Genomic DNA, 27,049 nt, shown 5'->3' with positions numbered 1-27,049 from the left:
TTACCTACAGCAGAAAATGCAGGGACAGAAAACCACTCTCAGAGAGATATAACGGACAACAAGACAATACTGAAGAAATGTTCCTAAGGAAAAAGCAGCATGAGGGAGAAACAAAGTCATAATGCTTAAAACCCCCACAAAACTCATATATTTCAAAGTGTTTATCCTTTAAGCTTATGCAGCCAAGAAGGTAGGTTAAGAACTGAAAAGTGGGAATATGTGAGTATGTGTGTAGACTATCGAAGAAAGTGGAGGCAATCATCAAATCAGAACAATTACACATATATAAAAATTTTCATATATGAATAAAATACTACTCAATGTATCAAGTTACAAGATGCCTTCAACAGAGAGCTTAGAAGTCTTTTTCAATGAAGGCAGAATTATCTGAGGACGTGCATTCCACTTCACTGGTATTGTAAACAGTATTGATGATCAAGTTATTAAGATTCTGACTGATCACAACAAGAACTAGAAAACCAACTACAGATGGAAGCTATTTATAAAGTTGTTATAACTTTAGTTTAGACTGTGATGTGAAATTTAATCAGAGTTAGAAAAAAATCCCAATGATCTTAATCAAAAATTATTATTTATAATGAATGTGGCACTGGAAAGCACCAATTAATCCCTCACCTTTGTTATTTATTATTCATTATGAAAGGATATTGGTTCTACATTGCTGCATAAAAGTAAAGAGTTTAGTTTACGTATCTTGCATAAGACACTGAAAAGTCTTTAATAAAATCATATCTATACAATGAACTGTCAGAGAGACAATCTGAATTGACTCATTTTGTTCTGTCAGGCTGAAGTTACACTGCTAACCAAACGTCCGGTTCTTGAGCCATCCCAATAGAATGACAATTAAAGAAAATTAAAGGAGCTGCTTGGTTCTCTAATTAATTAGGATCTGGAGTGGGAAAAGTTTATTTAAGACGTGGGAAATCAACTTTTTGTTGTCATTCATAATAATAATTTCTTAGTAAAGCAAAACATTAGTATAGGTTATTTCATATTTAAGTCTTAGGAAGTGCATTATAGACAAATTGATCTCAAATTATTATATTTTGATATTGTAGTTATACTTACTCTGATGGTTTTTCACAAGTCTTAGAGGACTCTTCTATTTTTTTCTCTAGTTCCAACACAAGTTTCACTTTGCTCAAAAGTGTCTGCTGTGTCTGAATCAATTCTTCTGTTGTTGCTATTAACCTGTAATACATACATTTATTGAAACCTTCAGTAATGCATGTAAAGTTCTCATTCTTCTCACATATTCGAAAGAACAATTGATTTGACCAAAAATTATTGATTCTGTATTAGCACATATTTTCTAATCCATTCAATGTCTAAACCCAGTTTATATATTTGATTTATTATATTTGCTAGATATTGAAGGTAGTTTTCCTCTGCAGAAAAATAACGATGTAGTATTTTGAAGATCCAAGGCCATGATATCAACTCTAAAGATCAACAGTCAAATTCCTGTTGTTTCAGAACATACATAATGGATCTTTTAAAAGCCATCATCTATCATTAAAGGATTGTTCTGGTTTGAGCTAAAGCAAAACATTTCCTCTGATATTTCAGCTAAGCCTCTTCTGAGTAGCTTCAGTTTCTGAAAGTTACCAACACAGTTATTCAGACAGTGATAAGCCTGATAGTCATCACCAAGGTAATATGGCACTGGTGTGTAGAGAGGCCATTGCTCACTCCTATGTAAATTAAAGCCATCCCAGAGTTGGTGGCAAGGGAGTCACACCTGCTGGGAGGAGCCAACAGGACAGGTGACCCAGTCTGACCAACAAAGTATTCCACATCACACTCAGTACAAAAGCTTAGAGATCATAGAATCATAAGGCTGGAAAAGACCTTTGAGATTATCAACTCCAACCATACCTGTCTACTACTAAATCATGTCCCAAAGCACCTCATCTACCTGCTTTTTAAACACCTTCAGGGCTGGTGACTCAACCACCTCCCTGGGCAGCCTGTTCCAGTGCTTGATAACCCTTTCTGTGAAGAAATTTTTCCTAATGTCCAAGCTAAACTTCAGTGACGCAACTTGAAGCCATTCCTTCTCATCCTATCACCTATCACTTGGGAGAAGAGACCAACATCCACCTCTCTGCAACCTCCTTTTAGATAGTTGTAGAGAGCAATAAGGTCTCCCCAGCTCCCTCAGTCACTCCACGTAAGGCTTGTTCTCCAGTCCTTCACCAGTTTCATCGCCCTTCTCTGGACACCCTCCAGGACCTCAATGTCTTTCTTATAGTGAGGGACTCAAAACTGAACACAGTATTCGAGCCTCACCATTGCTGAGTACAGGGGCAGAATCACTCCCCTGGTCCTGCTGGCTACACCGTTTCTGATACAAGCCAAGATGCTGTTGGCCTTCTTGGCCACTTGGGCACACTGCTGACTCATGTTCAGTCGGCTGTCGACCAACACCCCCAGGTCTTTCTCTGCCAGGCAGCTTTCCAGCTACACTTCCCCAAGCCTGTACATCTGCACAGGGGTTTTGTGTCCCAAGTGCAGGACTCTGCACTTGGCCTTGTTGGACCTCAGACCATTGGCCTCAGCCTATTGATGCAGCCTGTTCAGATCCCTCTGTAGAGCCTCCCTACCCTCCAACAGATCAACACTTTCCCAGTTTAGTGTCGTTTGCAAATTTGCTAAGGGTACATTCGATCCCCTCATCCAGGTCATTGATAAAGATATTGAACAGAACTGGACCCAGCACCAAGCCCTCATCCAGCCAGTTTTTAACCCAGCAGAGGGTGCGACTGTCCAGGCCAGTGGTAGCGAGTTTCTTAAGTAGGATACTGTGTCAAAGGCTTTACTGAAGTCCAGGTACTCTATATCCACAGCTCATCCATCAAGTGGGTCACCTTATCATAGAAGGCAATCAGGTTAGTTTGGCAGATCATGAGGGTCAGCCCTCTTTCTTCAGTGGCCAATGTTCAGGGTGGACTTTGTCTGCCTGCCCCTGAACCCATCCTTGTGTCCCTGAGTCCAGTTCCTGGATCCAGTTCCTGAGTCCAGCTCCCACCTGCTGCTGAGTCCAGTCCTGGACCTTCCCTGCGCCTGCCCTGTAGCATCAGTGGTGACTATGGTCATCGGGTGAGTTTGAATTGGGTTTGTATACTTCTACCTATTTTGTTATTTTCTTATTAATATTATTGTTTCCTTTTTATTATAGTCATTTCATTAAAGCTGTTTTAGCTTTAGTGTCCAACCCACAAGTCTCTTCTTTTCTCATTTCCCTTTCCCCTTTGCCTGTGGGAGGGGAATTGGGATACATCTGCCCCGTGTTTAGCTGCCGACCTGGCTGAAGAGGTGTGCTAAACCAAGACAAGGATGTAATACACTGACCTTACTTGAGAATATCTAGTCAATGCACAATAACCATGTTATATTTTTCTAGTAGTTTTTTTTAATTTTTGGTTTGGTTTTTTTTTTTCCTAGTAGTCTTAAAGCAAGATTATAGTAAAAGCTGTCTGAAAAGCAGATGGCAAGGTATATTAAGCAAAATCATTTAAAGAAAACTAAGCAGTCATAAGAAGAAAGATGATAAGAATAAACAGTCAGTTTTTAACTGAGATGAAACAACAATTTTAAAAGTGACAAAGAATGCTGACAGCACAAAGTTATTTGAGGTAGTAAAGGAAGGGGCTGAATGTGAATAATGCAAAAGGAGTTTTCTGAATCTTAAGAGAATCAGTAGCTTGACTGCCATTTAGAAGATTAATCTCCATGTGTATTAAAATAAACAAATATGCAAGGAGGAAAACAATAAAAATTTTATACAGTGAATGGCTCTAAGCTGACCATTACGACTAAGAAATGAGATCTTGGGATTATGACAGACTGTTCCATGAAAACATTGGCTTGATACTCAACAGTGGTCAGAAAAATCAAACACAAGGATTCTCTACTCTAGGATTTGTCAAAAATCAGGCAGAACAAGAACATAGGAAAACTCAATATGCCTCCCTCTAATCTATGTATGTGGATCACCTGTGCAGTTCTGGTCATTTGTCTCAAAAACAACACAGTAATCTTAAAAACATTCAAAGAAAGATAACAGGCTTAATAAAATATAAGAAGGTTTGGGAAAGGAAGGACTAAAGCTAAAGACTTTGCTTTGAAAAAAAAAAAAAAGACACAGCAGGAGTATGATTAAAGTTTACAATATCATGAATGGGGTGGAAAGGAGTTAATTGTTCCTATTCTCTTCCAAACCAAGATCTTAGAGTCATGAAATGAAACTAGGGAGCAGCAGGTCCACATAATGTTAAAATAATCTTTGGAATTCCTTCACATAAAATACCATGGACGATAGATTCTTACACCCATTGAAACTGACTGGACAAATTAATGAAAGGAAAATACATCTAAGGCTATTACAAACAAATATTACTTCTGGATCAAAAAAATCTAATCTGCAAATTATGGGAGTCTCAGAGAACATTCTAGGGAAAGCACACACATCCTGTTCATGTTCTTCACCCTAGACTTTCCCTTTGGGCTAATGTCAGAAAGAAGAAAGTCGGCTAGGTAAGTCTTTGGTCTGACCTAATACAGTCAGACTCATTTGCTCAGAGGCCCTAATATAATCCATACTAGAAAGTGGACATTCAGCAACACTACAAAGAGCTATTTCATTCCCGTTCCAAAAATAAAATCACACCATAAAATTTCACTCAAATGTAACAAAGAATTTAAAGTGCTTGAATATAAGCTTTGTAAGAGGACACACTGGAAGTTGTATTAAAAAAGTTATATTTATGCAAATATGAAGGTACGCATTTACAAATACAAGTTTCATTGAAATAATTTGCTAAAAATGCAGTGTTTAAGCTGTTTTGCTTAGACGTGTTGATGGCTTATTTATAAACACTGGGATACAGAAGACAAGCCAAACAAGAAGTTATTTCTATTTTTGAGCTGTGGAAGGTAGAATCCTAGAAAAATCGTAAGTCTTTTCATAAGGGAGATTTAGTATGTATTTTTTCCCTTGTAACTGTGCTGAAGTGCAGCTGGCTGTACAACATATACATAGTTTGTGCAGGAATAATTTCAATTTAGTAATAATGCAGAATATATTATAAACAGAAAAATATTTAAAGAGGAAGGAGGGGCTTAGTTATTAATGGACTTTTTCATAAGAAAGATTAAGTTGCTTTGGGACTGAGGAGGAGTCTGACAAAGAAAGCTGAGAAATTATATAAAAGAGGTTATTTCAATACCTATTTAAGAATAAAATTATGAAAAATAATTAGATTGCACAAGAAAAACAGGGAACAGCTAATGACCTTTAAAAAGAACGGGAATCTCAGTAGTGTTGAGGAAACATAGGGCTTAGAATAATTTATGGAAGACACGCTGTTATGTATTTTCATTTGAAATGTCTCACTTCTATACATTCTCACTATTATTTTGATTTTAATAAAAATCTGCATAAAACAAAAGTCATAGTTTGATTAAGCAGACAAATTAAAAAAAATATACCAATTTCTTTTTTGGATCAGTTATATATTGTAAATAAAAACTTCAAATAAGTCAGATTGAAATATATTACAGACAAAAAAAATCTACCAATGAATTATTGAATTTAACATTTTATATTGCTTATAGTCAATAAAAATAAATATAAAATTATTTTTTCCATCTGAAAAGTGACTGCATCAGAATATTTTATGTAAAAGATGAGATTGACAAGATAATAAGCTCATCAGGAGATTTGCTGTCCAGTAACAACTGATTAAAGTTGGGGAAATAAATAAAAAGATAAAACTACACAAAAGATCAACAAAATATGCAGAGAGGTAGTTTATCACCCTGAATGGCTAAAAGTTCCATGAAATGTAATACAATTACATCAAAGTAATTACAACAAAATTAATTACAACAATTAGTAAAATAATACAAATTAAAGGTTATAACAGTGAATAAGAATTTTCTTTGGAAAAAGCAGAACACTTACAAAACAGGTAAACCAAATGTTTTTATGAACATTTCAAGGTTGGCAATTTACATCACTAACTATATGACTAAACTCAAGCTTCACAGATTTCAGTATTTTCCTATAATACTGAATGTGGAAACACCTCTGAGAAAATTATTACATTTCCAAAGAAAATTCATGATTGGATTTGGGGTACTGTAAAAATTAATTGGGGAGGAGGAGAGACTAGACTGACAGTTCAGGCAAGTGCTGCTTTTTGGGCGTTAGGCAGGAGCATTTTGTGTAAAGGAACAATAAGCAGTGCAATGGGCGAGAGTCTATAGCTTAAAAACATTATTTCAGAAACTGAACCTTAAAAGTCAAGACACAGCTATGCAATGAGATGATTAAGTCTAGCTATTGTGTATGACAGAATTTCTAAAGGATTAAAGTTTGTAAAGAAAACTTACGTGACTTGTAAACTTTCTGCTGTTAGATTATTCCACATGATCTCATTAGCTTGAAGGTTTTCATTTTCTTCTAGTAAAGATGTATCAAATTCTATTGCTTGTTCAACAACTTCTGATGACCTAATTTATCAAATAAAAGTCATATTTGCAAAATTAACATATACCTTTAAGTAGATCATAAAGAAAATTGTTTTGGTTCTAAGTATTAATAAATAGAATATAGTTTAAATTGCATATGAAATAAAAGTAAAATATAATAAGATATATAATATTTTTTCCATTAAATAATGGACACAGTTTAAAATACATACAAGAGAACAAAGTAGAATATGATTCTTTGAATTAATATCATAACATAATCAAGATTTTCAAGAGGTATCTATTTGCATGAATACACTCTTAGCAGATCCAGCTATAAATCTGCATGTGACGATTATCAATAATAACTACCTGGATAATGCAAGAAGCGTTAGGACTATCCACTTATGTACCGATATGCAATATCAGTTCAATAAACAGCAAATAAGGTTTATTTTTTAAATTAAAAACTTTCTTGCGCTACTTGCATATTTTTTTGTTTCAGGCACTGCTCACTCTGCAATACCTACAGCTTATACAGGGGTACCTAGAGTTCACTTTAAACTATCTAGAATACGGGCAGTGAGAGAAATATAGCAGAGAAACTTAACTTAGCCCAGGATGCAAAATGCATCCAAATATATACTAAATTAGCTCACACTGAATCTGGGTTGTCATGTGTACAAAGAAGAGCAACAAAGCTGGTGAAGGGTCTAGAGACCAAGTCCTACGAGAAGCAGCTGAGGGAACTGGGCTTGTTTACCCTGGAGAAAAGAAGGCTGAGGGGAGACCTTATTGCTCTCTGTAACTCCCCAAAAGGAGGCTGTAGTGAGGTGGGTGTTGATCTCTTCTCTCAAGTAACAAGCAATAGGACAAGGGGAAATAGCTAAGAGAGATTTAGACCAGATATTAGGAAAAATTACATCTGTGATTCTATGATTCAACCATCCATCTCTTTGACTGTCTCTAGAAACACAGAATTCCAATTACTGTTATCACATGTAAAGAACCATAACTTTGGTACTGGTAGAAGACTATACATAGAATCGCAGAATCACATAATCATTTAGGTTGGAAAAGACCTTTAAGATCATCAAGTCCAACCGTAAACCTAACACTGCCAAGTCCACCACCAAACCATGTCCCTAAGAACCACATCTACCCATCTTTTAAATACCTCCGGGGATGGTGACTCTACCACTTCCCCGGGGCAGCCTGTTCCAGTGCCCGATGACCCTTTTGGTGAATAATTTTTTCCTGATATCCAGTCTAAACCTCCCCTGGTGCAATTTGAGGCCCTTTCCTCTCATACTATCATTTGTTAATTATGAAAAGTGAACAACATCCACCTCCCTACAACCTCCTTTCAGATAATTGTACAGAACAATAAGGTCTCCCCTCAGTCTCCTTTTCTCTAGACTGAACAACCTCAGTTCCCTAAAGAAGAAACATTCAGGTTGAAACCCTGACATTCAGACAACTTTCTGCACATGCAAGTGGAACAGCTTTTAAAATTAGGATAATGTTTTACAAACAACAATTTAAAAGGAACCAAACAGAAACAAATACAACTCTGATCACTTTTAGCAATGTTGTAGTTTAATATAAGTTTTTCCTTGAGAAGAAACATGAACATGTACACCAAGATGAAAACTTATACCTATGAGTATCTATGAAGTCATTATACTCAGAGTTAGGGTCTATTTGATCAACAGAGGTCTTGATCTCTTTATGGACATTCACAATCTCTTCTGTTACAAGACTGGTGATCTGGCTATATTAATCCAAGATTCCTTTTCTAGAGAGAAAGGAAAACCCACTATAGTGTATAACATGGTACTGAAGGCATAGATGGCACTGACCATGCATCAAACTTTCAGTTTTCTGTTGCTACAAACACATTTTAACTGCCTAATAAGGGAGGAAAAAAAAAGACCATATACTACTCAAAGAAATAACAGATCAGTTGTGACCTCTTCTTTACAGATTGTCTATGAGTAGTCTCCAAGACCATGCCTATACTAATTACAGTATATCTAGACATAATGGAGTGCAAGCAAAGCTGTAGAGATTACAGTGAAAAGGAACGTATACAGCTCATTGATGACACTGTTCTTTATAACCAGAAAACTTATGCTAGTTATCATTTATACTGAAGCTTTTCATGTTCCCTTGACTGACAAAATAAGTATATTCTGACATACACGAAAATTAGTCAAAAAATAGACAGTGTGCATTCCCTTTAAGACTTGGCTTTCTCCATTGATTCGACTGTTCTCATTCATATATTCATTTTATTATTTGGCCATTAGGGCAAAAATAAGCATAAATCACAAGTCTGCATATATTTACAAGAAGAAATAAAATCAAGCAAAAAATTGTTATGAGAAAGTATGAGCCTTCTAGCCTAATGATCTGTCCGCAACAGTGGACAAAAGCAAGTTATTAGGAAATGATAAATTAATGTCATATTTTACCACTACATTTAATAGCATACAGAGATATTTCTCCAGAATGACTTCATACTCTCTTTAATAAATAGCACTTCATTATAATATCCTGTTTAATTTTTTTTTTTTTTGACAACCTTACTGGATTGCCAAGTTCTTAAGCATGGTGAAGTTTGTTTTTTCAATTTTGACCAACCCAGAGGAAAGTGCAGGCAAAATAAAGTATTGGCAGAATTTTCCTGGATAAGATCTCAAGCTACATTTATTTAAAAAAAAATAAAATTATTTGCTTGTATTTCTTCAGTACTTTTTCTAAGGAGTAAACAGACAAGAGAATTCATTAATGCCAACTACAGCAACAGCAGATCTAGGAAAAATGGAATCTAAGGTAATTGCTAAAAAAATATTAGTGATGTTAATAAACACTTAGAATCACAGAATCATAGAAGCCCTAGGTTGGGAAAGACTTTTGAGATCATCAAGCCCAGCCGTACCTGTCCACTACTAAACAATATTCCTAAGAACTTCATCTACCCATCTTTTAAACACCTACAGGGATGGTGACTCAACAACCTCCCTGGGCAGCCTGTTCCAGTGCCCGATAACCCCTTCAATGAAGAAGTTTTTCTGAACCCCCCCTCGGCACAGCTTGAGGCGATTTCCTCTTGTCCTATCACCTATCACTTGGGAGGAGAGACCAGCACCCACCTCGCTACAACCTCCTTTCTGGTAGTTGTAGACAGCGATAAGGTCTCCCCTCAGCCTCCTCTTCTCTAGGCTAAACAACCCCAGTTCCCTCAGACGCCCCTCGTAAGACTTGTTCTCCAGCCCCCTCACCAGCTTCGTTGCTCTTCTCTGGACACTCTCCAGAGCCTCAACGTCCTTCTTGTAGTGAGGGGCCCAGGACTGAACACAGTATTCAAGGTGTGGTCTCACCAGTGCCGAGTACACGGGCAGAATAACCTCCCTGGAACTGCTGGCCATGCCGCTTCTGATACAAGCCAAGATGCCACTTGGGCACACTGCTGGCTCATGTTCAGTCGGCTATCAATCAACACCCCCAGGTCCTTCTCCTCCAAGCAGCTTACTAGCCACTCTTCCCCTAGTCTGTAGCACTGCACAGGGTTGTTGTGCCCCAAGTGCAGGACCCGGCATTTGGCCCTGTTAAACCTCATGACATTGGTCTCAGCCCAGCGGTCCAGCCTGTTCCGATCCCTCTGGAGAGCCTCCCTACCCAGAAGATCAACACTTCCTCCCAGCTTAGTGTCATCTGCAAACTTGCTAAGGATGCACTCAATGCCTTCATCCAGGTCATTGATAAAGATATTGAACAGGACTGGACCCAGCACTGAGCCCTGGGGACACCCCTTGTGTCCGGCCTCCAACTGCATTTAACTCCATTTACCATGACTCTTTGGGCCTGGCCATCCAGCCAGGTTTTAACCCAGCAGCGGGTGCCCCTGTCCTGGCAGTGGAAGCCAGTTTATCAAGTAGAATACTGTGAGAAACTGTGTTAAGTTCTCCAAAATAATTGATTTGCAAAATCAAGATTATTGACGAAGTAGATTTCACACAGATAGCCACACCAACCCCTACAGTTGAAATCACCATCCCCTTTTGTAGAATTAAGCCCAAAGATATTAGACTGCAGTAATTTTCCAGTAAATTCAAAACTCAATGAAAATGTTTATTTAGTGACAAGAATATTTTTACAGGTTTTTGTTTCAAAGATGACAAAGAAAATTGAATTCAATAGGTTCTTGTTAAATGATAAAACCTTTCAGTGAATTATCGTAATTCACAGTTACAAAACACCATATTCATTACAGCCCACAAATTTATCTGGCCTTCTGCTGTGATTTTACATACAAAATTGAGATTAAAAGGCCTGTGCAGACACTACTATAGAGGTCTATTTTATTTACATACCTGCACCAGAATCAAAGGGGGCGATGATACTTCATGAAGTAGTTACTATTGCCTGCATAACCTAAGCATATAAGGCACGAAACTCCCAACTCTGCTTCATTTGTTGTGTGCTGAAGTCAAGGTGAATATAGACTTTGGAAAAGGTAAGAAAATGAGATATAGAAGGGTGTCTCCCATCTAAATGAACAGTTCTTACAAAAAGAATTAACTGCTTTTCCTTTTAGAGTAAGCAATATTTTTTAATTGTAGTCCACAGAATGTCTTAGAGAAAGACCTACAGAATAGTCTCACAAACCAACTCATATTCTTCAGGAAAGCCAAAGAGGCAGCATGGTGGTTACAAATCAGAAAAGATAGCTTAGAGTCCTCATTGACAATTCTCTGAGATATCAGTTTGCACATCTTCATCAGTGATGCGGACAATGATCTTTCAGAAAAAGGTAATTGCATTTTTAAGGCTGGATAAGCTATGATGAGATTAGGTTTATATGATCCTGCTATTTGCACACACAAGTAACCATGCATCTGGCCCTCCTCCCAAATTACTTTAAAGACTGTTGGCCATTTTAAACCAAACCAGTTCCCAGCAGAATTTCATAAAAATGAGGCTACCGGAGAGGCAACTAACTTGGGAAGGGAAGGGAAGGGAAGGGAAGGGAAGGGAAGGGAAGGGAAGGGAAGGGAAGGGAAGGGAAGGGAAGAATATTTCAGTTGGAAGGGACCTACAACAATCATCTAGTCCAGCTGCCTGACCAATTCAGTGTTGACCAAGTTAAAGCATGTTAACTTGCCATAGTATTACAGCTGAAGGAACGGATAAAGCGTGAGCTTAACTATAAACACCACAGTTAATCTCTAAGATTTAAAAGTTTTATGAGAAGACAGTCTCTCGTGAAAATGCTCAAGTAACCCCTTAAAGCTACTATCTGCAGTTATTTGAACACTTTTCTTTGATATACAAATAATTGATGAAGGCTTATTATTTTCTAATAATACTCCAAATTAATTTGGATATTAAACAAAAAAAGTGGAAATTAGAAATATATAAGAAAATATAGCTTACAGGGCTTTAATCATTTCTTCTTCCATCTTCTGTAGTGAATCAAGTAACAGAGGAAGTATAGTGTCATAATATTGGTGCTGATGTAACTGTGCTCCTTTCAGTGCCAATACATATTGATTATGCAACGTATGAAGTTTCATAGTGGCTTTATCACACCGATCTTTTGCTTTCTCAGTCTCCTTTCCTGAGAAGAAAGAGAAAAAGAAAATTCATGTGTGATTTTAAAGTATACAAACATCAATACTTGTGCTTGACTTAAATCTAATGGATTTATTATAAGTTTGCACTTTGCTCCACAATAATACATTTAAGCTCTTTCTCTGAAGAAGCTAAAATTTGACAAACCTCAGGTCACTAGTAAGACCAAATGTTTTGGTGTTCTTATGCGAGACCAAGAAAAAAATTGTTGTATTTTCTTTTAGCAGAAATGTTAGAATAGTTTCAGATAAAGTATATGAAAACCATCAAATGCATAAGTATAAAAATAAGTATAAAGAATGAAATAAAAATGACTCAAACACGACTATCACAAATGTCAATCTTTTATTTGTCTCAGAGTAAATAAACATTTTCTTAATGAAGAAAATAAGAAATGTCCTACTGGGTCAGACCCACGATCCATTCAGAGCAGTACTCTGTCTTACAGTAGTGAAAGCAGGAACTGCTTTCAGGAAAATAATGTGCATTGGGTTTGCCTGGCAACATTTTGGTAGCGGGAGGGGGCTGCAGGGGTGGCTTCTGTGAGAAGATGCATTGGGTTTGCCTGGCAACATTTTGGTAGCGGGAGGGGGCTGCAGGGGTGGCTTCTGTGAGAAGATGCATTGGGTTTGCCTGGCAACATTTTGGTAGCGGGAGGGGGCTGCAGGGGTGGCTTCTGTGAGAAGATGCATTGGGTTTGCCTGGCAACATTTTGGTAGCGGGAGGGGGCTGCAGGGGTGGCTTCTGTGAGAAGATGCCAGACGCTTCCCCCATGTGAAGAGCCGGTGACAGCTGGCTACAAGATGGACCCGCCGCTGGCCAAAGCTGAGCCAAGCAACGATAGTGGCAGTGCCTCTGTAATAGCATATTTAAGAAGGCAGAAAAGCAGTTGCACAAGAACAACTGGGAGAGAGGAGTGAGAATATGTGAGAGAGACAGCTATGCAGACACCAAGGTCAGTGAAGAAGGAGGGGGAGGAGGTGCTCCAGGAGCCAGAGCAGAGATTCCCCCGCAGCCCATGGAGAAGATCAGGGAAAGTCACATTGTTCCCCCTGCAGCCCATGGACATCCACAGTGGAGGAGACATCCACCTGCAGCCCATGGAGGACCCCACATTGGAGCAGGTGAATGTGCCCTGAAGGAGGCTGTGACCCCATGAGAAGCCCATAGCCAGAGCAGGCTCCTGTCAGGCAGGACCTGGGGCCCCATGGAGAGAGAAGCTCACGCTGGAGTAGGTTTGCTGGTGGGACTTGTGACCCCTTGGGGGACCCATGCTGGAGCAGTGCGTTCCTGAAGGACTGCATCTCATGGAAAGGAGCCATGCTGGAGCAGTTTGTGAAGAACTGCAGCCTGTGGGAAGGATCCACATTGGAGAAATTCATGGAAGACTGTCTCCCATGGGTGGGACCCCACACTGGAGCAGGGGAATAGTGAGGAGGAAGGATCAGCAGAGACAACGTGTGATGAACTGACTGCAATCTCTATTCCCCGTTCCCCCTGAGCCGCTCGGTGTGGAGGAGGGGGAGAAAAGGGGGAGCAAAGTTGAGCCCAGGAAGATGGGAGGAGTGGGGAAAGGCATTTTGAGATTTGTTTTTATTTCTCATTATCCTACTGTGACTTTTGATTGGTGGGCAGGTGTACAGTAGAATCACAGAATAGTTAGGGTTGGAAGGGACCTTAAAGATCATCTAGTTCCAACCCCCCTGCCATGAGCAGGGACATCCCACTAAATCAGGCTGCCCAAGGCCCCATCCAACCTGGTCTTGAACACCTCCAGGGATGGGGCAGCCACAACTTCCCTGGGCAACCTGTTCCAGTGTCTCACCACTCTCATGGTGAAGAAATTCTTCCTAATGTCCAGTCTAAATCTGCCCCTCTCCAGTTTGTACCCATTCCCCCCCATCCTATCACCACAAGCCTTTGTGAATAGCCCCTCTCCAGCTTTCTTGTAGGTCCCCTTCAGGTACTGGAAGGTCGCTATAAGATCTCCTCTGAGCCTTCTCTTTTCCAGGCTGAACAAGCCCAACTCTCTCAGCCTGTCAGCCCAACTCTCTCAGCCTGTCAGTAGCAGGTAGGCATGCAGCAGCATGGTGACCATCTGGCAAAAAGCAGTGTCCCCTGCTTCTCCTGAGTTTCTAGCACCTGGTAGAACCAATGCAGCCACACAGAGCTCCTGTTCAAGCATGAGACCACCCAGGTTTATAGCTGTGGGATGTGTGATCAGATCGATGAACTGCTCTGCTTGGTGGCTGAGCTGCAGGAAGAGGTGAGCAGACTGAAGAGTATTTGAGAGTCTGAGGGGGAGATTGATCAATGGAGCCATTCTCTGCCATCTATCACGCATAGAAGCCAACTTGGCATGGCCACTACAGAGGCAGGTCCTGGATCTGCTTTGTGCCAGGAGGAAAGCAGTGTCACAAGGGATAAGGAGGGGTGGAAGAAGGTTACAGCACGGAGCTGTAAGAGAACCCCCTCCTTATCCTCTAAGATGCCCTTACAGAACAGATATGAGGCCCTGGATATGGTAGATGAAGCGCATAATGAGAAAGAGGAGGGACCCATGCAAGCAGTCTTGCCAAGGTCAGAGAGACCAAGCCCTTGCAATAAAACCTGCATGAAGACCAGCACCAAGAAGAAATGAGTTACAGTCATTGGTGATTCCCTCCTGTGTGGAAGGGAAGCACCTGCTTGCAGACCTAACCCTGTTTTCAGGGAAGTTTGCTGCCTCCCTGGGGCCTGAGTTAGGGATGTCACCACAAGACTGAAGAGTCCAGTCCAACCTTCAGGCTACTATCCATTCCTGCTCTTTCATGTGGGAACAAATGTTGTCGCAACTATGTCTGAGCTCAATCAAAAGAGACTTCAGAGTCCTGGGAAGAATGCTAAAATTTCAGGACCACAGATAGTGTTTTCCTCAATCCTCCCAGTAATGGGGGAGACTTCAGAAGAAACAGGCAAGCCCAGGATATCAATATCTGAATCTGTTGATACCTGTATGCCTCCACAACTTCCTGCAACAGCAAGTTCCAGAAGTTCAGTGCCTGCTTTGGACAGCACTTTCCTCTTATCTGTTTTAAAACAGTCTCCTGCCGGTTTCAACCAGTGCCACCTAGTTCTAGTATTGCAAGATCAGGAGAAAAACAGTTCTGCATTCATCCGGTCATTGACTCTCTTGTTAAGTCACTGATAAAAATGTTGAGTAAAAGCCAGTCACAGCACTAATTCCATTAGTTACTGAGTCTGCTCCATTCTGAAAAAAGTACTCTTAAGTCCTACCCTTTGCATCCTACCCTTTGACAATCTATCTATAAGGGCCTTTCCTCCTATCCTATGGCAAGTTATTTGCTTTAACAGTCTTTGGCAAAGAGCCTTATCAAAGGCTCTTTGAAAAAAAATATATATTTTGTTCACTGAAATCTTTTTACCCACATACTTATTGACATCTTCCTAGATGCATAGAATCATTGAATGGTTTGGGTTTGAAGAGACCTTAAAGATCACAGAACTCCATCAAGTTAGCAAATGTCTTTACAGAAATAATGCTGACTCTTTCCTAGCAGACCATGGTTATTCATACCCTCTGAAATCTTATTTATTTTAGGCTTTACAGTCTTGCAAAGGATGGAAGTCAGAATCATCTCTGTAGCTCCCAGGATCTCTTCTTAGTCCCTTGATAATCCAGCAGGACCCTGGCATAGTGGTAGGTTACTCACCTTAACCAGCAATTCAACAGTTTGATATTTGAGCTCCTTCAGAGCTCGCAGGTGAAGGCCATCTGGTGCTGGTGACTTATAAACTATTAATCACTATATATCTGGTCCAATGGTTCCCCATATTATCCTTATATTGAACTAGTACTTTCAGATTCCCTACAACAAATAATGAATCAGGTAGGCAATCTCCCCAACGTCTTCAGCGGGAAAAGCTGATACAAAGAATACACTGAGCTGTGCTGCCTTGGCTTAGTCATTCCTGAGTGTCCCCTTATACCTTTCTCTTCAAGAAAAGCTAAAGGTCTTCTCACCAGCTTCCTACATTTGATGTATTTAAAGAAATTTCTGCTGTCAGCTCAAGCATCCTTTATAAGACACTCTTCACGTTCTTAAACCCTCTTAATCTCTTGTTTAACTACCATGTTTTATGGATGATCCTGTTTTCCTTTATTTTCTTAAATGCCAGACTTCTGTTGATATTGGCCTCCTTACTTTTTATAGAACTATGGCATGGGGTTTTGAGCATGTTTTCTTCTTGAATTACAGCACGCAGCTTACCTGGCCTTCTAATACAGTATTTCTGAAAAGCCTTCAGATAGCTTGATTTATGAATTAATCTTTTTATTCTTTTCATTTGGGTATTTGTTTTTATTCTTCTGCTTTTTTTCCCTTTTATTGTTTTGTTTTGATTTTAAAGAATTATCTGCCTCAAGTTTACTTAACTCCTTTTCCTGAAATTGAGTTTCTGTATGATGGATTTATTTGGTTTGTCCTCTACCATTACAATGCTGAAACTATCGTATGCTGGTTGCTATTAGATACCGGCTGTCCCACTAATACCTCTACATCACCTTGAGTGCACATGACTTAAGGTGAAACTCAAAATAGCATCTTCTCCTGTGGGTTCTAAGACGACTTATTCTAGGGAGCTGTTGTTTATTGTGAGCAAAAATTCCATTGCTACATATCATCCTAATGAAGCACTGATTCGGTCCATACTTGAGTAGCTGAACTCTCTCACTATTACTCCTGTTCAAAGCTCACAGCTTCTCTAGTACAGCTTAACATTTCCTCATCACTGTCAGCATCACAATCACAGTACTACACTTAGAGTCTAGAAATCCTCAAGTTCATGCTGACAAGACTAGTTCAGTGCTGAACCAGAGAGCTATAAGGTAATTCAAAAGGTCACCTATTTTATTCTTTGTCAGGAAGACTAATTGCAGAACTGTGTGGCAGATGTTTTTATGATCTTACCGAGACATCCAACGATGAGTAACTTTGCAGCTTCTCAATACAATTCAGGCCTAGTGCTGTGCTAGCTGAAAACATTCTTTCTCCAACCTAAATATTTCTTGCTTCAATTTAAACACTTACTTCCTTCATCTACTTGCCATGGACATAAAAATTACACAGTCCTCTGCAATCCATCTTTTACTTATTAGAAGATTATACATTCCCCTTCTCTGCCCAGTCTTCTAATCTTCATACTAAACAACTCATACATCTTCTAAATCCTGTTTTCTTTTTGCAGTCGGCTCACAATGTTCCACAAATGCAGTACGCAAAACCAGACAATACTTCAGTTGAGGTTCTATTAACACTGAAAGCCAAAGAATCCCTTTAAACTTCTATAAGTCACACTTATTAAAAAAAAAAAAAAAAAAAATTAAACCCATCTGGAAACATGGCATTACTGATTATTTTTGCTATGGCATCTGTTCCTGATGAGTAACATTATTTTTTTCAGACCATTTCTCCAGTTTGTCAAATTATATTTAAGTCTACAACTGCCCCCCAGTGCACTTTCAATCCCTCCAGGCATGCCTAGAAATTTAATAAGCATACCCTGAACCAGTCATCCTGAGAGGGAGGATTACAAACTGAAACACTGAAAAAACATCCAAAACTAATCTCAACATATATCCTGCAATGTCCCACAGGATACATCCCTCTCCTCTGTCAGGATCCCATTAATGACCATTCTCCAAAGAGCTTTATGTAAACAGTTTTGCACTCGTATGTATTATTTTTTTGTCTGGGATAGAGTTAATTTTCTTGTAGCTTGTATGGGGCTTTGTTTTGGATTTGTGCTGGAAACAGTGTTGATAACACAGGGATGTTTAGTTATTGCTGAGCAGTGCTTACACAGCCTTTTCTGCTTCTCACGCTGCCCCCACTAGCAAGTAGGCTGGGGGTGCACAAGACGTTGGGCGGGGGGGACAACCAGGACAGCTGACTCCAACTGACCAAAGGGGTATTCCGTACCATATGACGTCATGCTCAGCATATAAAGCTGGGGGAAGAAGAAGGAAGAGGGGGGACATTCGGAGTGATGGTGTTTGTCTTCCAAAGTAACTGTTATGTGTGATGGAGATAACTAAGAATGAATTCCTTGTTTTGCTTTGCTTGCACACACAGCTTTTGCTTTACCTATTAAACTGTCTTTATCTCAGTCCGAGAGTTTTCTCACTTTTACCCTTCCAATTCTCTCCTCCATTCCGCTGCGGGGGAGTGAGTGGCTGTGTGGTGCTTAGTTGCTGGATGGGTTTAAACCACAACACTGTTCTAGAATATTTTCAAATCGATCATACTTCCCTGGTGTACTGGGTTTACATGGCAAAGTTTTGGTAGCGGTGGGGCTGCAGGGGTGGCCAATGTGAGAAGACACCAGGAGCCGCACCCGGTGCTGGACAGAGAGTTTTATCCAACTCCAAAATGGATCCATTGCTGGCCAAAGCTGAGCCAATCAGTAAAGCTGGTGGCACCTCTGTGTCCCACAGGGATCAGCATCGGGACTGGTGGTGTTTAACATCTTTGTCGCAGACATGGACAGTGAGATTGAGGGCACCCTCAGCAAGTTTGCCAATGACACCAAGCTGTGTGGTGTAGCTGACACACTGGAGGGAAGGGATGCCATCCAGAGGGAACTGGACAGGCTGGAGCGGTGGACCTGTGCGAACCTCATGAAGTTCAACAAGGCCAAGTGCAAGGTCCCGCACCTGGGTCAGGGCAATCCCAAGCACAATTACAGGCTGGGCAGAGAATGGATTGAAAGCAGACCTGATGAGAAGGAGTTGGAGGTGTTGATTGATGAGAAGCTCAACATGAGCTGGCAATGTGCGCTTGCAGCCCAGGAAGCCAACCGTATCCTGGGCTGCATCAAAAGAAGAGTGGCCAGCAGGTCAAGGGAGGTGATTCTGCCCCTCTACTCCCCTATGGTGAGACCCCACCTGGAGTACTGCATCCATCTTTGGGGCACCCAACATAAGGAGGACATGGACCTGTTGGGGACAGACCAGAGGACGGCTGCAAAGATGATCAGAAGGCTGGAGCACTTCTCCTATGGAGAAAGTCTGAGAGAGTTGGGGTTGTTCAGCCTGGAGGCTCCCGGGAGACCTCATAGCAGCTCTTCAGCACCTAATGGGGGAGGGTTCTCGGAGCCAGGGAAGCCCGTGGATGGACTGAGAGACCAGCAGGAGCAGGGAAGTCATTCTGCCCCTGTACTCAGCACTGGTGAGACCGCACCTTGAATACCATGTTCACTTTTGGGCCCCTCACTACAAGAAAGATATTGAGGTCCTGGAGCGTGTCCAGAGAAGAGCAAGGAAGCTGGTGAAGGGGCTGGAGAACAAATCTGAGGGAACTGGGGTTGTTTAGCCTGGAGAAGAGGAGGTTGAGGGGACACCTTATCGCTCTCTACAACTGCCCGAAAGGAGGTTGTAGAGAGGTGGGTGTTGGTCACTTCTCCCAAGTAACGAGTGATAGTATGAGAGGAAATGGACTCAAGTTGTGCCAGGGGAGGTTCAGATTAGACATTAAGAAAAACTTCTTCACCAGAATGGTTCTCGGGCATTGGAACAGGCTACCCAGGGAGGTGGTTGAGTCACCATCTCTGGAGGTACTGAAAAGACGGGCAGATGAAGTGCTCAGGGATATGGTTTAGTAGTGGACAGGTATGATTGGACTGGATGATCTCAAAGGTCTTTTCCAACCAAAAGATTCTATGATTCTATGATCCACAACTTTTCTGAGCCACCCGTTCCAGTGCCTCACCACCCTCACAGTAAAAAATTTGTCCTTGGACTAAGTCAAGTTATAAACACTTTGTACTTTCCATTTACTTTTGCTGAATTATGAATGGTTTAAGGCTGATTCAATGTTCTAGTTTTAGTAAATAGCTCTGTTCTTAAAGGACTGAAAATGCAGATAGTGGTGGCTGCCCCTGTGCTTTATTGTAGTGCCAGAAAACAAATGGATCATATCACTTGCACTGATTGGTATCAATATTTACAAGTAATGTGTTATTAGACAAGATCAGATTAATAAAAGAACAAAACAAATTAAGTAAAGATAATGCAAGTATGTATGTACGGGTTGTATTGTGTATGGTTTTATTATATGGTGTCAAACCAATACCCTTTTAAAAAGTAGGTATTTCAGGACAGCTGAGAATTAGATCCTTTGTCTTTAGAGTACAAAAGAATTTCAGATCTCTTATAGGTAACAACAGTGATATTTAAATAATTGCACAAATTTTTAAAGAATCACAGAATCTTTCAGCTCTTCATTTGGTATGCATTAGCATAATCCCACTCATCAACACAAGCTTACTGGTTTGTATCAGTAGCAGATCAGTCCCTATCTTTTATTCAGACAGAATCCATGAGTCTACATTCCATGTCCTCCAATAATTCAATTATTAATGCACAGAGGTAAATTCATATTGATTTCCTTGGTTTTACTGGAGAGATTACTTTTTCTCCTAGGACAAGAAGGACAAAGTCTCAAAGTTGGACACTATACGTCACTCCATAGCTGGAATTATAAGATCTCCAAAATCCATGTTGGGCTCATCGTCGGTAAGTACTATCAACAATGTAGAATTCTCTTATCTTTACAGCTTAAGTAGAATTTTTTTTCTGAAGTATCACACATTTCTATTTACACAGGAAAAAAAGTAGATTAAAATGACACCATAAAAAACACAGTTCTGACTGATCAGTGAATATGATAATGTTGTGACATAATAGTATGCCAGACCAACTTTATTGCACTTCAGAAAAAAAAGAATTTGTATATTCTTTGCTGCTTCCAGACTGGTGCTGTACTTGAAAGATTACCATTTCCTGTGTGGTCGATTTACTAGTAATACTGTAGGTTAGACGGCCAGGCAAGGTTTCCCCATGATTACAATAATTATATTTCCTATACTTATTATAGAGGCACCATCACATAAATTGCTGCTGCTGCTGCTGCTGCTGCTGCTACTACTACTGCTTGTGGTGGATTAACTTGGCTGTCTGTCAGATGTCCACTAAACAATTCTCTCACTCCCACCTCCTCAACAGAACAGAGGGGAGGAAATAAGATTTAAAAAAACTCATGGATTGAGATGGAGACAGGGACATTGCTTACCAGTTGGGCAAAATAAACTTGACGTGGGGAAGATTAGTTTAATTTGATGCCAACAAAGACAAAACTAAAACCACCTTCCCCCCACCCCTCAATTCTTCCCAGGCTCAACTTCATTCCTGGCTCCTCTACCTCCTCCTATCCTAAGCAGCACAGAAAGAATTGTAAATGGGAGTTGCAGTCAGTTCATAACACTTTGTTTCTGCCGCATCGTCCTCCTCACACTTTTTCCCCTGCTCCAGTCTGAGATCCCTTCCATTTGATACAGTTCCTCACAAACTGCTCCAGCACGGACCCTTTACACGGGGTACAGTCCTTCAGGAACAAATTGCTCCAGTGTAGGTCTTCCACAGACCACAGTTCCTGCCAGAAAGCCTGCTCCTGCATGGGCTCCTCTGCACAGGCCACAGTTTCCTTCAGGGCATATTGATCTGCTGTGGCATGGGGTCCTCCACGGGCTGCAGGGGGACAACCTGCTTCACCATGGTCTTCACCACGGGCTGCAGGGGAATCTGCTCTGGCACCTGAAGCATCTTTTCTCCCTCCTTCTTCACTGACCTTGGTGTCCACAGAGTAATTTCTTTCACATTTTTTCTCACTCCTCTCTCTCATAGCTTCTGCACAGTGTTTTTTACCCTTTATTAAATATGTTGTCACAGAGGTGCCACCAGCATGTCTGGCTCAGCTTCGGCCAGCGGTGGGGTCTGTTTTGGAGCCAGCTGAAACTGGATCTGTCCATCACAGGGGCAGCTCCTGGTCTCTTCTCAAAGAGCCCCACTGTTAACAAAGCCTTGTCATGTAACCCAAATACAAGCCTCAAGAATTGATGCTATTTATGTAATTAGATATTATGCATCTTGTTTTAGTCCCTACTGAAAATGGTCATCGAGTATCTCTTACTTCTAGTTGCCTTTTGTTTAGGTTCTCCAATGGATGGAGAAAGTTTCTTGTTGACCAAATATGAAAAGAGGTTTATTAAACAAAATGAGAAAAGTGAAAAAAAAAAAAAAAAAAGCTGTTTTATATTACTCCTACTTGCTCATTTATTTTAATGTACAGGCTTGAAAGATCAGTTAAAATACTTGCTTATGTACTTAGGGTGGAGGGCAGATATTACTTGAAAAACCTCCTTCCTTCTAAAAACTTGACTGTGTTTTCCTGAAGTAGAACAGATGATTGTCCCAACCCCATCAAAACAAACAAACAATTGAAGCTGAGCAAAATTCTTAGAACTGCCCTTTAACTGTGATCTTGTCACCTGAGGTATTAGATCAAAATAGCATTTTTGAGAAAACCTTAGAATGAATAGGCCTTCTGTTTTATTGGTCACTCTTAGATTACATCCAAGGATGCAGTAAAATGTATTTTAGCTAAGCAATATCTAAGATCTGTGGAAGATATTACAGTTGCATAGGCATATATATTTACACACACACACATATATATACAGTGTATGTATAGGAAAATTGTATATAGTGATAGAGAAGTGGACTAATAAATAAGATAATGAGATAAAATTAGGTTAGGAATACTTTTTGTATAAAAATTATGAAGTTGTTTGACATATTTAAAATGTTATGGGAAACACCTTGCTAAAATATTATAATATCCCTAGTGAGAAATGGAATTTCCAAATCATAGAATCATAGAATAGTTTGGGTTGGAAGGGACCTTAAAGATCATCTAGTTCCAACCCCCCTGCCATGGGCAGGGACACATCCCACTAGATCAGGCTGCCCAAGGCCCCATCCAACCTGGCCTTGAACTCCTCCAGGGATGGGGCAGCCACAGCTTCCCCGGGCAACCTGTGCCAGTGCCTCACCACTCTCATAGTGAAGAAATTTTTCCTTATGTCTAGTCTAAATCTGCCCCTCTCCAGTTTATAGCCATTGCCACTCGTCCTATCGCTACAAGCCTTTATAAACAGTCCCTCCCCAGCTTTCTTGTACGCCCCTTTCAGGTACTGGAAGGTCGCTATAAGGTCTCCTTGGAGCCTTCTCTTCTCCAGGCTGAACAAGCCCAACTTTCTCAGCCTGTCCTCGTACAAGAGGTGCTCCAGCCCTCTGATCATCTTTGTAGCCCTCCTCTGGACCCGTTCCAACAGTTCCATATCCTTCTTATGCTGAGGATTCCAGAACTATGCTGAGGATGCCAGAACTGGAATTAATATTATCTTCGTATTATAAAACTTCTAAATGGTGGAAACTACAACATTCCTTCATAATAAAAGCATATTAGAATTTATGTTGCTATGACCTCTTTGTATAGGGGAGACATAGCCTTCAACTTTATGTTTTGATGCATTAAACAGCTTGTTAGGATTTTTTTGAAAAATGTAATAAGTCTAAAACTACTTCAGACAAAAACAGGAGAGAGAACAAATTTTAAACAAGATGATCAGGATACACAATTTAGGATGAAAACAGAGGAAGTCTGTCAAAATTGTCATAAATTTCCATTAAAGTATCACTTTAAAGAAAGAATTTCTGTGCTTCGTTTGGATTTTCATGCCAATTCATATCACTATTAACTCCACTGAAGTTGGTGTAAACCTGGGTATAAATATATGGTAGGTAGGCTTACTTTAACTTTGGAATATGTTTGGGAGAAATGGGATCAGAAGTGGGTGATTTGAGGCAGAAGGTCAAATCTAATTAACAAGTGTACTCTGGATTAGTTTTTACTTAAGTGAACCTCAAAGTCAGAGTATATAGAATCACCTGGTTGGAAAAGACCTCTTGGATCATCGGGTCCTACCATTCCTACCTGCCACTAAACCATGTCCCCGAGCACTTTGTCTACCTGTCTTTTAAATACCTCCAGGGATGGTGACTCAACCTGTTCCAGTGTCCAATGACCCTTTCTGTGAAATTTTTTTCCTGATATCCAGTCTGAACTTCCCCTGGCGCAGCTTCAGGCCATTCCCCCTTGTCCTATCACCTGTCACTTGGGAGAAGAGGCCAACACCCTCCTCTCTACAACCTCCTTTCAGGTAGTTGTAGAGAGCAATAAGGTCTCCCCTCAGACTCCTCTTCTCAAGGATAACAATCCCAGTTCCCTCAGACGCCCCTCGTAAGATTTGTTCTCCAGCCCCCTCACCAGCTTCGTTGCTCTTCTCTGGACACTCTCCAGAGCCTCAACGTCCTTCTTGTAGTGAGGGGCCCAGGACTGAACACAGTATTCAAGGTGTGGTCTCACCAGTGCCGAGTACACGGGCAGAATAACCTCCCTGGAACTGCTGGCCATGCCGCTTCTGATACAAGCCAAGATGCCACTTGGGCACACTGCTGGCTCATGTTCAGTCGGCTATCAATCAACACCCCCAGGTCCTTCTCCTCCAAGCAGCTTACTAGCCACTCTTCCCCTAGTCTGTAGCACTGCACAGGGTTGTTGTGCCCCAAGTGCAGGACCCGGCATTTGGCCCTGTTAAACCTCATGACACTGGTCTCAGCCCAGCGGTCCAGCCTGTTCCGATCCCTCTGGAGAGCCTCCCTACCCAGAAGATCAACACTTCCTCCCAGCTTAGTGTCATCTGCAAACTTGCTAAGGATGCACTCAATGCCTTCATCCAGGTCATTGATAAAGATATTGAACAGGGCTGGACCCAGCACTGAGCCCTGGGGGACACCACTTGCGACCGGCCTCCATCTAGAGTTAACTCCATTTTCCACAACTCTTTGGGCCTGGCCATCCAACCATTTTTCCACCCAGGAGAGGGTGCCCCTGTCCAGGCCAGTGGAAGCCAGTTTCTCAAGGAGAATACTGTGAGAAATGGTGTCAAAGGCTTTACTAAAGTCCAGGTACACCACAAACACAGCCTTTCCCTCATCCATTAAGTGGGTCACCCTGTCACAGAAGGCAATCAGGTTAGTTTGGCAGGACCTGCCTTTTGTGAAGCCGTGTTGACTGGGCCTGATCACCCGGTTATCTTGCATGTGCTCCACGATAGCACTCAAGATCACCTGCTCCATGACCTTCCCCGGCACTGAGGTCAGACTGACAGGCCTGGAGTTTCCTGGATCCTCCCTCTGACCCTTCTTGCAAATGGGTGTAACATCAGCCAGCCTCCAGTCAAGTGGAACTTCCCCAGTCAGCCAGGACTGCTGGCAGATGATAGAAAGGGATTTGGCAAGCACGTCCGCCAGAAATCTCAATACCCTCGGGTGGATCCCATCCGGCCCCATAGACTTGTGTATGTCTAATTGGCCAAGCAAGTTTCTAACCTCCTCCTCTTGGATCGTTGAGAGCTTTGCTCTGCTCCTCTAGCTCATGTGGATGTATACACAGGGAACAACCTTCCTTACTATTAAAGACTGGAGCAAAGAAGGCATTAAGTACCTCAGCCTTGTCCTCATCCTTTGTCACAGTTGTTCCCTTTGCATCCAATAAAGACTGGATATTCTCCCTGGTCCTCCTTTTTATGTATTTGTAGAAAGATTTTTTATTATCTTTCACAGAACTGGCCGGTCTGAGTTCTAGTTGGACTTTAGCCCTCCTGATTTTTCCTCTGCATGATCTCACTTCTTCCCTGTAGTCCTCTCGAGATGCCTGCCCCTTCTTCCAAAGTACATAGACTTTCCTCTTCTGTTTGATATCCACCCAGATCTCTCTGCTCATCCAAGCTGTTTTTTTTTTCCTGCCGGCTCATTTTCCGGCACATGGGGACAGCTTGCTCTTGCGTCGCCAGGATTTCCTTCTTGAAGAGCACCCAGCCCTCTTGACCTCCCTTGCCCTTAAGGATCGTCTCCCATGGGACTTTATCAACCAGCCTTCTGAACTGTCCAAAGTCTGCCCTCTGGAAGTTTAAGGTGGCCGTTCTGCTAACCCCCCTCCTCACCTCACTTAGAACTGAGAATTCTACCATCTCGTGATTGCTTTGCCCCAGGCGTCCTCCAGTCGTCACATTCCCCACAAGGTCTTCTCTGTTCACAAAGAGCAGGTCGAGGAGGGCACCTTCCCTAGTTGGCTCACTCACCAGTTGTGTGAGGAAGTTGTCTTCCACACACTCCAGGAACCTCGTAGACTGCTTTCTCTCTGCTGTATTGTACTTCCAGCAGACATCTGGTAAGTTCAAGTCTCCCACAAGGACAAGAGCTAGCAATCTTGAGACTTCTCCCAGTTGTTTGTAGAAAGGCTCGTCGGCCTCTTCTTCCTAGCTAGGTGGTCTATAACAGACTCCCATCACAATATCTGCCTTCTTATGGGCTCCTCTGATTTTTACCGACAGACACTCAATCCTATCATCACCATTATCGAGCTCAAGGGTATCAAAGCACTCTCTAACATAGAGGGCTACCCCACCACCTCTCCTACCTTTCCTATCTTGCCTGAAGAGTTTATATCCCACCATAGCAGCACTCCAGTTATATGAGTCATCCCACCATGTTTCCATAATGGCAACTACATCATAGCCTCCTTGCCCTGCAATAGCTTCCAATTCCTCCTGTTTATTGCCCATGCTGCGTGCATTGGTGTAGATGCACTTCAGTTGGGCTGTTAATCCCGCAGCACTCATAAAGGGAATAGTCTTCATTCTCAAATGACTGGTCCTTAAATTATCTAACCCATCAGTGCCGTTTACATCTTTTATGTCACTAGATGTACTCGCCCTACCTCGCTCTGAGGTGATATACCGGAGGTCCTCTCCAGTACACCATCTCTCAGGGTCTTTTCCAGGCTCTTTTCTGTCAAATCTGGTTTCATCCCCCTCCCCATTCACATCTAGTTTAAAGCTCTATTAATGAGCCCTGCTAGATTTTTGGACAGAATTCTTACACCCC

General features: G+C 41.3%; 1 pseudogene; it reads right to left on the bottom strand.

Annotated features, from left to right (window-relative positions):
- LOC128850209 (tyrosine-protein kinase Fer-like) overlaps window positions 1-26,972 on the bottom strand; it is a 60,111-nt pseudogene extending 33,139 nt beyond the window's left edge.
- Between the last annotated feature and the right edge of the window lie 77 nt (window positions 26,973-27,049).

Source organism: Cuculus canorus, chromosome W (genome assembly GCF_017976375.1).
Source record: "Cuculus canorus isolate bCucCan1 chromosome W, bCucCan1.pri, whole genome shotgun sequence".
Classification (NCBI taxonomy): Eukaryota; Metazoa; Chordata; class Aves; order Cuculiformes; family Cuculidae; genus Cuculus; species Cuculus canorus.
Note: the sequence above shows the minus strand (reverse complement) of the source record. Positions and strands in the feature narration are given on the sequence as shown.